Genomic DNA, 14,899 nt, shown 5'->3' with positions numbered 1-14,899 from the left:
CTTTAACTGAAGAGTCATAGCAAAAAATGCTTCCTTGCTTGAAGAGATGCTAGAGTGCATTAGCTTGAGACTGTGTTTTCCCTACAAGCCACCCATTGTCTGAACAGAGGTAGAGGTAGCAAGGTACATTTGAAAACTGATTATACAAGGTGCAGAGTATGCATTGGCCGGAAATGGAACCCGGGTCAACTGCTTGGCAAGCAGCTATTCTCTCCACTATACAACCAATGCCTTGACAGACCCTGATTTAGTCATCTATCAACTGTTTTTCTTGCAGGGCTATGACACACTCACTCTTACTCAGGAATCTTTCTATTTCTCCCTGATATAAGAGAGAAGTCTAAAGCGTGAAACTTGTGCTTGCTTGGATTCATTCTCCAGATGCGCACAATTGCTTTCATCTAAGGCTAAAATGTTCACAACTTCAGTACAATGCACTGTGCCAATTAATTTGCCAGTTAGGAATGAGTTTACCACAGTCTTGCAACCTGTACCGTGTGCACTGCTTTCGGGTCCCTGATGGTCTAGAGGCTAGGATTCGGCGCTCTCACCGCCGCGGCCCGGGTTCGATTCCCGGTCAGGGAAGGAGGGAACTAGGTTTAGGCACTGTTAGTAGCGTAAACCAAAGACATTTCTGCTGTTGTTTTCCAATGACATGACAAGAATGTCAATTTAATCGAGCCCCGTCACAAATTCAATAGGACGTTGGTTTGTAAGGAGTCATCCTATGCGCACCACTTGATTTGAAATAACACTTTACAGCCAGCAGATTTACTACTTCTCTTTAGAGAAGGGCTCGCTTAACTCTTTCCAGCAGCTCTAGGACCATTGTGGCTTTTAAAAACTAAAAGAATGATCAAGTTTTTCTGATACTTTGATGTGTAACACGGTGCTTAATAACATTTTGAGCAGCAAAGACAAATGCTATTTGTCATTAAATGACATGGGCATCCACGAATGATACGGAAAAAGAGAAATTTCATGGTCTATTGTCGGACAAAATGTTTTTGTCCGCGGACTTGAAACATTTGGTGATCTGGCAGGTGCTGGCCGTCCATTCGTCCGTCCGTCTTGGATCGAGTTTGAGGGAGGCCCGTTTTTTGTGTCGTACGGCACTGTGGAATCTAATCTTCCCCACTTGCTTTGTAGAGGAGGAACTTAGAATGCACATGAGAAAACAGACCATCCCTTTAACTGAAGAGTCATAGCAAAAAATGCTTCCTTGGTTGAAGAGTTGCTAGAGTGCATTAGCTTGAGACTGTGTTTTCCCTACAAGCCACCCATTGTCTGAACAGAGGTAGAGGTAGCAAGGTACATTTGAAAGCTGATTATACAAGGTGCAGAGTATGCATTGGCCGGGAAGGAACCCGGGTCAACTGCTTGGCAAGCAGCTATTCTCTCCACTATATCACCAATGCCCTGACAGACCCTTATTTAGTCATCTATCAACTGTTTTTCTTGCAGGGCTATGACACACTCACTCTTACTCAGGAATCTTTCTATTTCTCCCTGAAATAAGAGAGAAGTCTAAAGCGTGAAACTTGTGCTTGCTTGGATTCATTCTCCAGATGCGCACAATTGCTTTCATCTAAGGCTAAAATGTTCACAACTTCAGTACAATGCACTATTCCAATTAATTTGCCAGTCAGGAATGAGTTTACCACAGTCTTGCAACCTGTACCGTGTGCACTGCTTTCGGGTCCCTGATGGTCTAGTGGCTAGGATTCGGCGCTCTCACCGCCGCGGCCCGGGTTCGATTCCCGGTCAGGGAATGAGGGAACCAAGTTTTGGCACTGTGAGTAGCGTAAACCAAAGACATTTCTGCTGTTGTTTTCCAATGACATCACTAGAATGTCAATTTAATCGAGCCCTGTCACAAATTCAATAGGACGTTGGTTTTTAAGGAGTCATCCTATGCGCACCACTTGATTTGAAATAACACTTTACAGCCAGCAGATTTACTACTTCTCTTTAGAGAAGGACTCGCTTAACTCTTTCCAGCAGCTCTAGGACCATTGTGGCTTTTAAAAACTAAAAGAATGATCAAGTTTTTCTGATACTTTGATGTGTAACATGGTGCTTAATAACATTTTGAGCAGCAAAGACAAATGCTATTTGTCATTAAATGACATGGGCATCCACGAATGATACGGAAAAAGAGAAATTTCATGGTCTATTGTCGGACAAAATGTTTTTGTCCGCGGACTTGGACCATTTGGTGATCTGGCAGGTGCTGGCCGTTCATCCGTCTTGGATCGAGTTTGAGGGAGGCCCGTTTTTTGTGTCGTACGGCACTGTGGAATCTAATCTTCCCCACTTGCTTTGTAGAGGAGGAACTTAGAATGCACATGAGAAAACAGACCATCACTTTAACTGAAGAGTCATAGCAAGAAATGCTTCCTTGGTTGAAGAGTTGCTAGAGTGCATTAAGCTGGAGACTGTGTTTTCCCTACAAGCCACCCATTGTCTGAACAGAGGTAGAGGTAGCAAGGTACATTTGAAAACTGATTATACAAGGTGCAGAGAATGCATTGGCCAGGAATCGAACCCGGGTCAACTGCTTGGCAAGCAGCTATTCTCTCCACTATACCACCAATGCCCTGATAGACCCTTATTTAGTCATCTATCAACTGTTTTTCTTGCAGGGCTATGACACACTCACTCTTACTCAGGAATCTTTCTATTTCTCCCTGAAATAAGAGAGAAGTCTAAAGCGTGAAACTTGTGCTTGCTTGGATTCATTCTCCAGATGCGCACAATTGCTTTCATCTAAGGCTAAAATGTTCACAACTTCAGTACAATGCACTGTGCCAATTAATTTGCCAGTTAGGAATGAGTTTACCACAGTCTTGCAACCTGTACCGTGTGCACTGCTTTCGGGTCCCTGATGGTCTAGTGGCTAGGATTCGGCGCTCTCACCGCCGCAGCCCGGGTTCGATTCCCGGTCAGGGAAGGAGAGAACTAGGTTTAGGCACTGTTAGTAGCGTAAACCAAAGACATTTCTGCTGTTGTTTTCCAATGACATGACAAGAATGTCAATTTAATCGAGCCCTGTCACAAATTCAATAGGACGTTGGTTTGTAAGGAGTCATCCTATGCGCACCACTGGATTTGAAATAACACTTTACAGCCAGCAGATTTACTACTTCTCTTTAGAGAAGGGCTCGCTTAACTCTTTCCAGCAGCTCTAGGACCATTGTGGCTTTTAAAAAATAAAATAATAATCAAGTTTTTCTGATACTTTGATGTGTAACACGGTGCTTAATAACATTTTGAGCAGCAAAGACAAATGCTATTTGTCATTAAATGACATGAACATCCACGAATGATACGAAAAAAGAGAAATTTCATGGTCTATTGTCGGACAAAATGTTTTTGTCCGCGGAATTGGAGCATTTGGCCATTTGGCAGGTGCTGGCCGTCCATCCGTCTTGGATCGAGTTTGAGGGAGGCCCGTTTTTTGTGTCGTACGGCACTGTGGAATCTAATCTTCCCCACTTGCTTTGTAGAGGAGGAACTTAGAATGCACATGAGAAAACAGACCATCACTTTAACTGAAGAGTCATAGCAAGAAATGCTTCCTTGGTTGAAGAGTTGCTAGAGTGCATTAGCTTGAGACTGAGTTTTCCCTACAAGCCACCTATATTCTGAGCAGAGGAAGAGAGAGCAAGGTACATTTGAAAGCTGATTATACAAGGAATAGAGAGTGCATTGGCCGGGAATCAAACCCGGGTCAACTGCTTGGCAAGCAGCTATTCTCTCCACTATACCACCAATGCCCTGACAGACCCTTATTTAGTCATCTATCAACTGTTTTTCTTGCAGGGCTATGACACACTCACTCTTACTCAGGAATCTTTCTATTTCTCCCTGAAATAAGAGAGAAGTCTAAAGCGTGAAACTTGTGCTTGCTTGGATTCATTCTCCAGATGCGCACAATTGCTTTCATCTAAGGCTAAAATGTTCACAACTTCAGTACAATGCACTATGCCAATTAATTCGCCAGTCAGGAGTGAGTTTACCACAGTCTTGCAACCTGTACCGTGTGCACTGCTTTTGGGTCCCTGATGGTCTAGTGGCTAGGATTTGGCGCTCTCACCGCCGCGGCCCGGGTTCGATTCCCGGTCAGGGAATGAGGGATCCAAGTTTTGGCACTGTGAGTAGCGTAAACCAAAGACATTTCAGATGTTGTTTTCAAATGACATGACAAGAATGTCAATTTAATCGAGCCCTGTCACAAATTCAATAGGACGTTGGTTTGTAAGGAGTCATCCTATGCGCACCACTTGATTTGAAATAACACTTTACAGCCAGCAGATTTACTACTTCTCTTTAGAGAAGGGCTCGCTTAACTCTTTCCAGCAGCTCTAGGACCATTGTGGCTTTTAAAAACTAAAAGAATGATCAAGTTTTTCTGATACTTTGATGTGTAACACGGTGCTTAATAACATTTTGAGCAGCAAAGACAAATGCTATTTGTCATTAAATGACATGGGCATCCACGAATGATACGGAAAAAGAGAAATTTCATGGTCTATTGTCGGACAAAATGTTTTTGTCCGCGGACTTGAAACATTTGGTGATCTGGCAGGTGCTGGCCGTCCATCCGTCCGTCCGTCCGTCCGTCTTGGATCGAGTTTGAGGGAGGCCCGTTTTTTGTGTCGTACGGCACTGTGGAATCTAATCTTCCCCACTTGCTTTGTAGAGGAGGAACTTAGAATGCACATGAGAAAACAGACCATCCCTTTAACTGAAGAGTCATTGCAAAAAATGCTTCCTTGGTTGAAGAGTTGCTAGAGTGCATTAGCTTGAGACTGTGTTTTCCCTACAAGCCACCCATTGTCTGAACAGAGGTAGAGGTAGCAAGGTACATTTGAAAGCTGATTATACAAGGTGCAGAGTATGCATTGGCCGGGAAGGAACCCGGGTCAACTGCTTGGCAAGCAGCTATTCTCTCCACTATATCACCAATGCCCTGACAGACCCTTATTTAGTCATCTATCAACTGTTTTTCTTGCAGGGCTATGACACACTCACTCTTACTCAGGAATCTTTCTATTTCTCCCTGAAATAAGAGAGAAGTCTAAAGCGTGAAACTTGTGCTTGCTTGGATTCATTCTCCAGATGCGCACAATTGCTTTCATCTAAGGCTAAAATGTTCACAACTTCAGTACAATGCACTATGCCAATTAATTTGCCAGTCAGGAATGAGTTTACCACAGTCTTGCAACCTGTACCGTGTGCACTGCTTTCGGGTCCCTGATGGTCTAGTGGCTAGGATTTGGCGCTCTCACCGCCGCGGCCGGGGTTCGATTCCCGGTCAGGGAATGAGGGAACCAAGTTTTGGCACTGTGAGTAGCGTAAACCAAAGACATTTCTGCTGTTGTTTTCCAATGACATGACTAGAATGTCAATTTAATCGAACCCTGTCACAAATTCAATAGGACGTTGGTTTGTAAGGAGTCATCCTATGCGCACCACTTGATTTGAAATAACACTTTACAGCCAGCAGATTTACTACTTCTCTTTAGAGAAGGACTCGCTTAACTCTTTCCAGCAGCTCTAGGACCATTGTGGCTTTTAAAAACTAAAAGTTTTTCTGATACTTTGATGTGTAACATGGTGCTTAATAACATTTTGAGCAGCAAAGACAAATGCTATTTGTCATTAAATGACATGGGCATCCACGAATGATACGGAAAAAGAGAAATTTCATGGTCTATTGTCGGACAAAATGTTTTTGTCCGCGGACTTGGACCATTTGGTGATCTGGCAGGTGCTGGCCGTTCATCCGTCTTGGATCGAGTTTGAGGGAGGCCCGTTTTTTGTGTCGTACGGCACTGTGGAATCTAATCTTCCCCACTTGCTTTGTAGAGGAGGAACTTAGAATGCACATGAGAAAACAGACCATCACTTTAACTGAAGAGTCATAGCAAGAAATGCTTCCTTGGTTGAAGAGTTGCTAGAGTGCATTAAGCTGGAGACTGTGTTTTCCCTACAAGCCACCTATTGTCTGAACAGAGGTAGAGGTAGCAAGGTACATTTGAAAACTGATTATACAAGGAGCAGAGAATGCATTGGCCAGGAATTGAACCCGGGTCAACTGCTTGGCAAGCAGCTATTCTCTCCACTATACCACCAATGCCCTGATAGACCCTTATTTAGTCATCTATCAACTGTTTTTCTTGCAGGGCTATGACACACTCACTCTTACTCAGGAATCTTTCTATTTCTCCCTGAAATAAGAGTGAAGTCTAAAGCGTGAAACTTGTGCTTGCTTGGATTCATTCTCCAGATGTGCACAATTGCTTTCATCTAAGGCTAAAATGTTCACAACTTCACTACAATGCACTGTGCCAATTAATTTGCCAGTTAGGAATGAGTTTACCACAGTCTTGCAACCTGTACCGTGTGCACTGCTTTCGGGTCCCTGATGGTCTAGTGTCTAGGATTCGGCGCTCTCACCGCCGCGGCCTGGGTTCGATTCCCGGTCAGGGAATGAGGGAACTAGGTTTTGGCACTGTTAGTAGCGTAAACCAAAGACATTTCTGCTGTTGTTTTCCAATGACATGACAAGAATGTCAATTTAATCGAGCCCTGTCACAAATTCAATAGGACGTTGGTTTGTAAGGAGTCATCCTATGCGCACCACTTGATTTGAAATAACACTTTACAGCCAGCAGATTTACTACTTCTCTTTAGAGAAGGGCTCGCTTAACTCTTTCCAGCAGCTCTAGGACCATTGTGGCTTTTAAAAACTAAAAGAATGATCAAGTTTTTCTGATACTTTGATGTGTAACACGGTGCTTAATAACATTTTGAGCAGCAAAGACAAATGCTATTTGTCATTAAATGACATGGGCATCCACGAATGATACGGAAAAAGAGAAATTTCATGGTCTATTGTCGGACAAAATGTTTTTGTCCGCGGACTTGAACCATTCGGTGATCTGGCAGGTGCTGGCCGTCCATCCGTCCGTCCGTCTTGGATCGAGTTTGAGGGAGGCCCGTTTTTTGTGTCGTACGGCACTGTGGAATCTAATCTTCCCCACTTGCTTTGTAGAGGAGGAACTTAGAATGCACATGAGAAAACAGACCATCCCTTTAACTGAAGAGTCATAGCAAAAAATGCTTCCTTGGTTGAAGAGTTGCTAGAGTGCATTAGCTTGAGACTGAGTTTTCCCTACAAGCCACCTATATTCTGAGCAGAGGAAGAGAGAGCAAGGTACATTTGAAAGCTGATTATACAAGGAATAGAGAGTGCATTGGCCGGGAATCAAACCCGGGTCAACTGCTTGGCAAGCAGCTATTCTCTCCACTATACCACCAATGCCCTGACAGACCCTTATTTAGTCATCTATCAACTGTTTTTCTTGCAGGGCTATGACACACTCACTCTTACTCAGGAATCTTTCTATTTCTCCCTGAAATAAGAGAGAAGTCTAAAGCGTGAAACTTGTGCTTGCTTGGATTCATTCTCCAGATGCGCACAATTGCTTTCATCTAAGGCTAAAATGTTCACAACTTCAGTACAATGCACTATGCCAATTAATTCGCCAGTCAGGAGTGAGTTTACCACAGTCTTGCAACCTGTACCGTGTGCACTGCTTTTGGGTCCCTGATGGTCTAGTGGCTAGGATTTGGCGCTCTCACCGCCGCGGCCCGGGTTCGATTCCCGGTCAGGGAATGAGGGATCCAAGTTTTGGCACTGTGAGTAGCGTAAACCAAAGACATTTCAGATGTTGTTTTCAAATGACATGACAAGAATGTCAATTTAATCGAGCCCTGTCACAAATTCAATAGGACGTTGGTTTGTAAGGAGTCATCCTATGCGCACCACTTGATTTGAAATAACACTTTACAGCCAGCAGATTTACTACTTCTCTTTAGAGAAGGGCTCGCTTAACTCTTTCCAGCAGCTCTAGGACCATTGTGGCTTTTAAAAACTAAAAGAATGATCAAGTTTTTCTGATACTTTGATGTGTAACACGGTGCTTAATAACATTTTGAGCAGCAAAGACAAATGCTATTTGTCATTAAATGACATGGGCATCCACGAATGATACGGAAAAAGAGAAATTTCATGGTCTATTGTCGGACAAAATGTTTTTGTCCGCAGACTTGGACCATTTGGTGATCTGGCAGGTGCTGGCCGTCCATCCGTCTTGGATCGAGTTTGAGGGAGGCCCGTTTTTTTGTCGTACGGCACTGTGGAATCTAATCTTCCCCACTTGCTTTGTAGAGGAGGAACTTAGAATGCACATGAGAAAACAGACCATCACTTTAACTGAAGAGTCATAGCAAAAAATGCTTCCTTGGTTGAAGATGTTACCCGGCAACCTTGGAATGGATTAGGGTAATGTGTTAGATGATCTTCTCTCAACGTGTGATACTGTGGTATGAGAAAGACGAGACACACACGTTGAGCTTCTTTCTCATTCAACCAGAAGATTTATTCTTCTTGTTATAAACACACCTCATATGCAACATACTTCAGATATCACATACTTCAGGTATCGCATACTTCAGTAGAGAACCATTAACTTCATTACATCAGAATTGACTGTAATATACCTTTAAACCAAACAATGCTTCTTTCAACATGCTCTATTTAGCATTATGAATTCTGTCAAAATACAAAATTAATTCAAAAATAGCTTTTACTTCTCTAAACCATATTAATTTTGTAGTTAGTGCTTTAAACTCAATACCTTGTCCTATTTCCTGAGACCTTTTGTATTTAACTATCAAATAAAAATATATAACATATATTTTAACATTTAAGCATCTTAGCTTTTAACAATATCCATTTTTCCATTTTTCCATAAAAGAAAACAATATTTTACATCTTACATAAACAACTATTCTCTCAATATAAACTGAAAAAGGTGCAATGCTTCCTTACTACTGTGCCTCTTTACACAGCTTCACATAACGATATGGCATATCAGGTTTTTCAACAACCCATGAAAAACATCATATAAAATAAAATAAAGACCAGAACAATGTCCTTCAGCTAGCTCCTCAGTTGGCTCACACGTGTAGAAGCCCGCTAGCATTAGCTCCGATTAGCCTTCATGAACAAGTCCCGTTTTTGTACACAATACAATTACAAAACGAACTTTGCGACTCATTAGTTGAGATTCGATTTAAAGACCTTTTTAACTCTTTCAGAAAACTAATATGTATGCATAAAACACCGTTTTACTGACCTGTGGTATGAGAAAGACGAGACACACACGTTGAGCTTCTTTCTCATTCAACCAGAAGATTTATTCTTCTTGTGTGCTCAATCTTCTCTATGCAACCAGTGCGACAGCGCCTCTAGCGGTTGTGTGTGGAATTGCATAGGCCTAACTAAAATGACACTAAAGAACTTATTGCAATGAGAAGTTAAAGATACAAAATGAAAAATTATGTTGGGGTGTCTATTTTCTTAATTATTGCTTTAATTTACTATTGACTTGTTTTTCACCCCTCTACAAAGAGTTGCTAGAGTGCATTAAGCTGGAGACTGTGTTTCCCCTACAAGCCACCCATATTCTGAGCAGAGGAAGAGAGAGCAAGGTACATTTGAAAGCTGATTATACAAGGAGCAGAGAGTGCATTGGCCGGGAATCAAACCCGAGTCAACTGCTTGGCAAGCAGCTATTCTCTCCACTATACCACCAATGCCCTGACAGACCCTTATTTAGTCATCTATCAACTGTTTTTCTTGCAGGGCTATGACACACTCACTCTTACTCAGGAATCTTTCTATTTCTCCCTGAAATAAGAGAGAAGTCTAAAGCGTGAAACTTGTGCTTGCTTGGATTCATTCTCCAGATGCGCACAATTGCTTTCATCTAAGGCTAAAATGTTCACAACTTCAGTACAATGCACTGTGCCAATTAATTTGCCAGTTAGGAATGAGTTTACCACAGTCTTGCAACCTGTACCGTGTGCACTGCTTTTGGGTCCCTGATGGTCTAGTGGCTAGGATTCGGCGCTCTCACTGCCGCGGCCCGGGTTCGATTTCCGGTCAGGGAATGAGGGATCCAAGTTTTGGCACTGTGAGTAGCGTAAACCAAAGACATTTCTGCTGTTGTTTTCCAATGACATGACTAGAATGTCAATTTAATCGAGCCCTGTCACAAATTCAATAGGACGTTGGTTTGTAAGGAGTCATCCTATGCGCACCACTTGATTTGAAATAACACTTTACAGCCAGCAGATTTACTACTTCTCTTTAGAGAAGGGCTCGCTTAACACTTTCCAGCAGCTCTAGGACCATTGTGGCTTTTAAAAACTAAAAGAATGATCAAGTTTTTCTGATACTTGGATGTGTAACATGGTGCTTAATAACATTTTGAGCAGCAAAGACAAATGCTATTTGTCATTAAATGACATGGGCATCCACGAATGATACGGAAAAAGAGAAATTTCATGGTCTATTGTCGGACAAAATGTTTTTGTCCGCGGACTTGAACCATTTGGTGATCTGGCAGGTGCTGGCCGTCCATCCGTCCGTCCGTCTTGGATCGAGTTTGAGGGAGGCCCGTTTTTTGTGTCGTACAGCACTGTGGAATCTAATCTTCCCCACTTGCTTTGTAGAGGAGGAACTTAGAATGCACATGAGAAAACAGACCATCACTTTAACTGAAGAGTCATAGCAAAAAATGCTTCCTTGGTTGAAGAGTTGCTAGAGTGCATTAAGCTGGAGACTGTGTTTCCCCTACAAGCCACCCATATTCTGAGCAGAGGAAGAGAGAGCAAGGTACATTTGAAAGCTGATTATACAAGGAGTAGAGAGTGCATTGGCCAGGAATCAAACCCGGGTCAACTGCTTGGCAAGCAGCTATTCTCTCCACTATACCACCAATGCCATGACAGACCCTTATTTAGTCATCTATCAACTGTTTTTCTTGCAGGGCTATGACACACTCACTCTTACTCAGGAATCTTTCTATTTCTCCCTGAAATAAGAGAGAAGTCTAAAGCGTGAAACTTGTGCTTGCTTGGATTCATTCTCCAGATGCGCACAATTGCTTTCATCTAAGGCTAAAATGTTCACAATTTCAGTACAATGCACTATGCCAATTAATTTGCCAGTCAGGAATGAGTTTACCACAGTCTTGCAACCTGTACCGTGTGCACTGCTTTCGGGTCCCTGATGGTCTGGTGGCTAGGATTCGGCGCTCTCACCGCCGCGACCTGGGTTTGATTCCCGGTCAGGGAATTAGGGAACCAAGTTTTGGCACTGTGAGTAGCGTAAACCAAAGACATTTCTGCTGTTGTTTTCCAATGACATGACTAGAATGTCAATTTAATCGAGCCCTGTCACAAATTCAATAGGACGTTGGTTTGTAAGGAGTCATCCTATGCGCACCACTTGATTTGAAATAACACTTTACAGCCAGCAGATTTACTACTTCTCTTTAGAGAAGGACTCGCTTAACTCTTTCCAGCAGCTCTAGGACCATTGTGGCTTTTAAAAACTAAAAGTTTTTCTGATACTTTGATCTGTAACATGGTGCTTAATAACATTTTGAGCAGCAAAGACAAATGCTATTTGTCATTAAATGACATGGGCATCCACGAATGATACGGAAAAAGAGAAATTTCATGGTCTATTGTCGGACAAAATGTTTTTGTCCGCGGACTTGGACCATTTGGTGATCTGGCAGGTGCTGGCCGTTCATCCGTCTTGGATCGAGTTTGAGGGAGGCCCGTTTTTTGTGTCGTACGGCACTGTGGAATCTAATCTTCCCCACTTGCTTTGTAGAGGAGGAACTTAGAATGCACATGAGAAAACAGACCATCACTTTAACTGAAGAGTCATAGCAAGAAATGCTTCCTTGGTTGAAGAGTTGCTAGAGTGCATTAAGCTAGAGACTGTGTTTCCCCTACAAGCCACCCATATTCTGAGCAGAGGTCACTGCATGAAAAGAGGGATTTGCGGATGTATGTGGCCCCTTAAATGTCCGCATACGTTGAGCCCCTGCATTTGCGGTGGTAAAAGTGAAAACTTGGCCCAAATTGTCGCAAATTGACCTGGCAACTGCTCCCCCATGCCCCCCTCCCCTCCCCTACTTAGGAGAGCCTTTAATATGTAAATGCCAGTGATCAGGTCAGGAGCTGCCACAGTCATTTTCAAGTGGGGTGGGGTGAGGTGAGGTGGGGGGTGGGCAGGCCTGTTTCTACACGTTCCTGACCATCACCTCCAACTCCAGCCAAGTTTGTTGCTGTGTTGTCTTGAAAAAGAAGAGGTGCACGCTGTCTGCTGGTGACAGGTGATGCATATCTGGGTTTTTTTCTCCCAAACACCTCTTTTGTCATACCGCTTTTTGTGGGCAAAATTCAAGGATTTAAAGGTTTATTGTCATATGTGCAGTTAGAAACGTGTTTCCCTGAACAATGAAATTCTTTTCTTTGTTGCCCACACTGGATGTCCAAATGTATAATAATAAAGATAAGATAAAGATAAAATAAGCATGCAACAGCAATATTCTAAAAGGTTTCTTAAATAAAATAGAAATATATAAATAAAAATATAGAAATCTGGCCTGTATACATAATGTGCAGTAGTGCGCTCAGTGTTTTATTGTGTATGGCTTAATTTGGTGTCACAATGGTCACAATATCGCCGAGGTCTTTTCTTTGTCCTTGCAGAGTCCATTTTTGTGTCAAAACAGTGCAAATTGCCAGCTGTGGTCAGACAACATTAAATAGCAGAAGGACGGGAGGTTGTCTCGCGAGTATTCCGTGTAATGACGTATACGCATATGATTGGTGGAGCTTAACGGCTCGCATAAGCTCTCGTTCAATCACGTATGAGAAACATTGTGTCATGCAGTGTAAACAAAAAGTTTAAGGAGCAGATCTGGCGGCAGAAAGACAGACAGAAAGGCAGACAGAGTCCCGTACTGTGAAAACTGCCCTGGTTTGTGGAATACAAACCGGAGTAATGCGAAGACGACTTGCTTTCAACTCCCCAGCAACTCTCTGCGGGTCTACAGGTTTGTGTGTTTTTTTCTACTTGCACATGACCATTTGATAGTTTAATTTTAGTCTTGTTGACACTGTACAGCACTTGGGACAGTTCTCGCTGATTTTAAATGTGCTGCATATTAAACTTACTTACTCACTTGCTTACAGGCAGATAAAATGAAAGTCCTGTTGAATGCTATGACCGAGATTCGCTAGGTTGGAGGCAAGATGGCCGTCGAGAACGGACTGGAGTTACATTCCAGAGAAGTTGAAGAGCGCACCCCCAAGAGAAGGCGGATACAGAATCCGAAAATCGCGGTAAGAGTAGGTTATTGACTGTGGCTTTAGGCTAAACTCAACTTAATTGTGTCCATCACGTGAAAACCAGTGTGAGTTGCTTTATTTAAAAAAATGAATTTCGTGTTTTCAATTTATAGGAAGCAGCTCGCCGCCTGCATAACTCACCGTGGCATTATAATCCAGGTCAAGGGTAAGAATAAGTGACTGTTCTCCCAATATCTAGTTGAGTTGGACCCGATGTTACGTTAATGCAGTTTTTTTTTTATTAACCATAGGCCTGTTGTTTTTACAGGCTACTGTCACCTCACAATATGGATGTAACGAGTCGCTTGAAGGAGGCGGTGGCAAACAGTCCGAACTTCAGAGAGGCAGACGGGGACACTATCGAGGGTGAGCGGCGCTGACTTTTACCACGGCTGGCACTGATACTTTTAAGCACTGGTCATTTTATTCATTCCTCTTGTTGTTGTTTTTTAGCTGTGTGACGGACCTGTGTGCTGTGCTACAGGCGCGTCTTGAAGCCAACCCGAAATACTCACAGTCTCACCACAGAAGAGTGAAAGAGAGTAAGAACATATACGCTGTCAATATGACTTTCGTTACTTTATAGACAAGTTGTCAATATGCTGTGCATGGATTATTTATTGGTTATTCCAACAGCTCCCAGAAGCCAGCTTCTGATCCAGGATGAGGACGTCTGACAACTCCCGCAGACCCTGCAGGGACCGGAGTAATGCGAAGAATGCGGATTCCAAACGGCGGCGTTTAGGCTTATTGTGTATATTGTAGGCTACAGCAGTGTGTGTGTATAGTTTTCAATTCTTTATTATCAACATGGTTCTTATTACAATGTAAGCTATGTACATTGTGTGGTGTGGCAATAAAAGCGCTTTAAAAAAAAAAAAAGTTTCCTTTTTCATTCTCAATAGAATCACGTCATTCATGCCTGCATTAGCCTAGTCATAGTGCAGCTTATAAGAATGACGTGAATATATGAAGTACACAAACATCCCAGGAATATTAGTAATCATAATCACAATTATTAATCATAATTGCTGAGTGATATGCCCATATAAAGTATGCATATATTAACCTTATTGGCCAATGGGCGGTCAGCTTTACAGGAGCTTTTTTATGTAATCACGTGCCTTTTTTGTCCAATACCAGCGAGGCCAGTGAGAGGTCCAGGCACTCTCACAGCGGGGTGCTAATCGCTGGGCCATTAGCACCCCGCTGTGAGAGCCCGCCGCGAATTGGGTTCGTTTCCGACGATTTTGTCGCTCAACAAACTTAAAGTTTGTCTGCCTGCAAGCGCCCAGGTGCGTCCGAAAATTAGGCAAATTCGCGGAAGTTCACTGCCGTCCACAGTGACACAAATCCCTCTTTTCGTGCAGTGGGTAGAAAAGTACTTTTGAAAAGTGATTATACAAGGTACACAGAATGCATTGGCCGGGAATCGAACCCAGTTCAACTGCTTTGCAAGCAGCTATTCTCTCCACTATACCACCAATGCCCTGATAGACCCTTATTTAGTCATCTATCAACTGTTTTTCTTGCAGGGCTATGACACACTCACTCTTACTCAGGAATCTTTCTATTTCTCCCTGAAATAAGAGAGAAGTCTAAAGCG

The 14,899-nt window shown here is 42.8% G+C and overlaps 1 protein-coding gene and 5 non-coding genes across 7 annotated transcripts in view; all 6 read left to right on the top strand.

The window, feature by feature from the left end:
* Positions 1-14,899, top strand: part of LOC142385525 (immunoglobulin kappa light chain-like) — a 202,846-nt gene that overhangs the window by 132,426 nt on the left and 55,521 nt on the right. The window lies entirely within an intron of this gene.
* trnae-cuc (transfer RNA glutamic acid (anticodon CUC)) lies at positions 514-585 on the top strand. Its single transcript has one exon. It is a non-coding gene; the product is annotated as a tRNA-Glu (tRNA).
* trnae-cuc (transfer RNA glutamic acid (anticodon CUC)) lies at positions 1,701-1,772 on the top strand. Its single transcript has one exon. It is a non-coding gene; the product is annotated as a tRNA-Glu (tRNA).
* On the top strand, positions 2,882-2,953 carry trnae-cuc (transfer RNA glutamic acid (anticodon CUC)). The gene has a single exon. It is a non-coding gene; the product is annotated as a tRNA-Glu (tRNA).
* trnae-cuc (transfer RNA glutamic acid (anticodon CUC)) lies at positions 4,062-4,133 on the top strand. Its single transcript has one exon. It is a non-coding gene; the product is annotated as a tRNA-Glu (tRNA).
* trnae-cuc (transfer RNA glutamic acid (anticodon CUC)) lies at positions 7,616-7,687 on the top strand. The gene has a single exon. It is a non-coding gene; the product is annotated as a tRNA-Glu (tRNA).

Source organism: Odontesthes bonariensis, chromosome 8 (genome assembly GCF_027942865.1).
Source record: "Odontesthes bonariensis isolate fOdoBon6 chromosome 8, fOdoBon6.hap1, whole genome shotgun sequence".
Taxonomy (NCBI): Eukaryota; Metazoa; Chordata; class Actinopteri; order Atheriniformes; family Atherinopsidae; genus Odontesthes; species Odontesthes bonariensis.
This window is presented reverse-complemented; position numbering and strand designations above follow the sequence as displayed.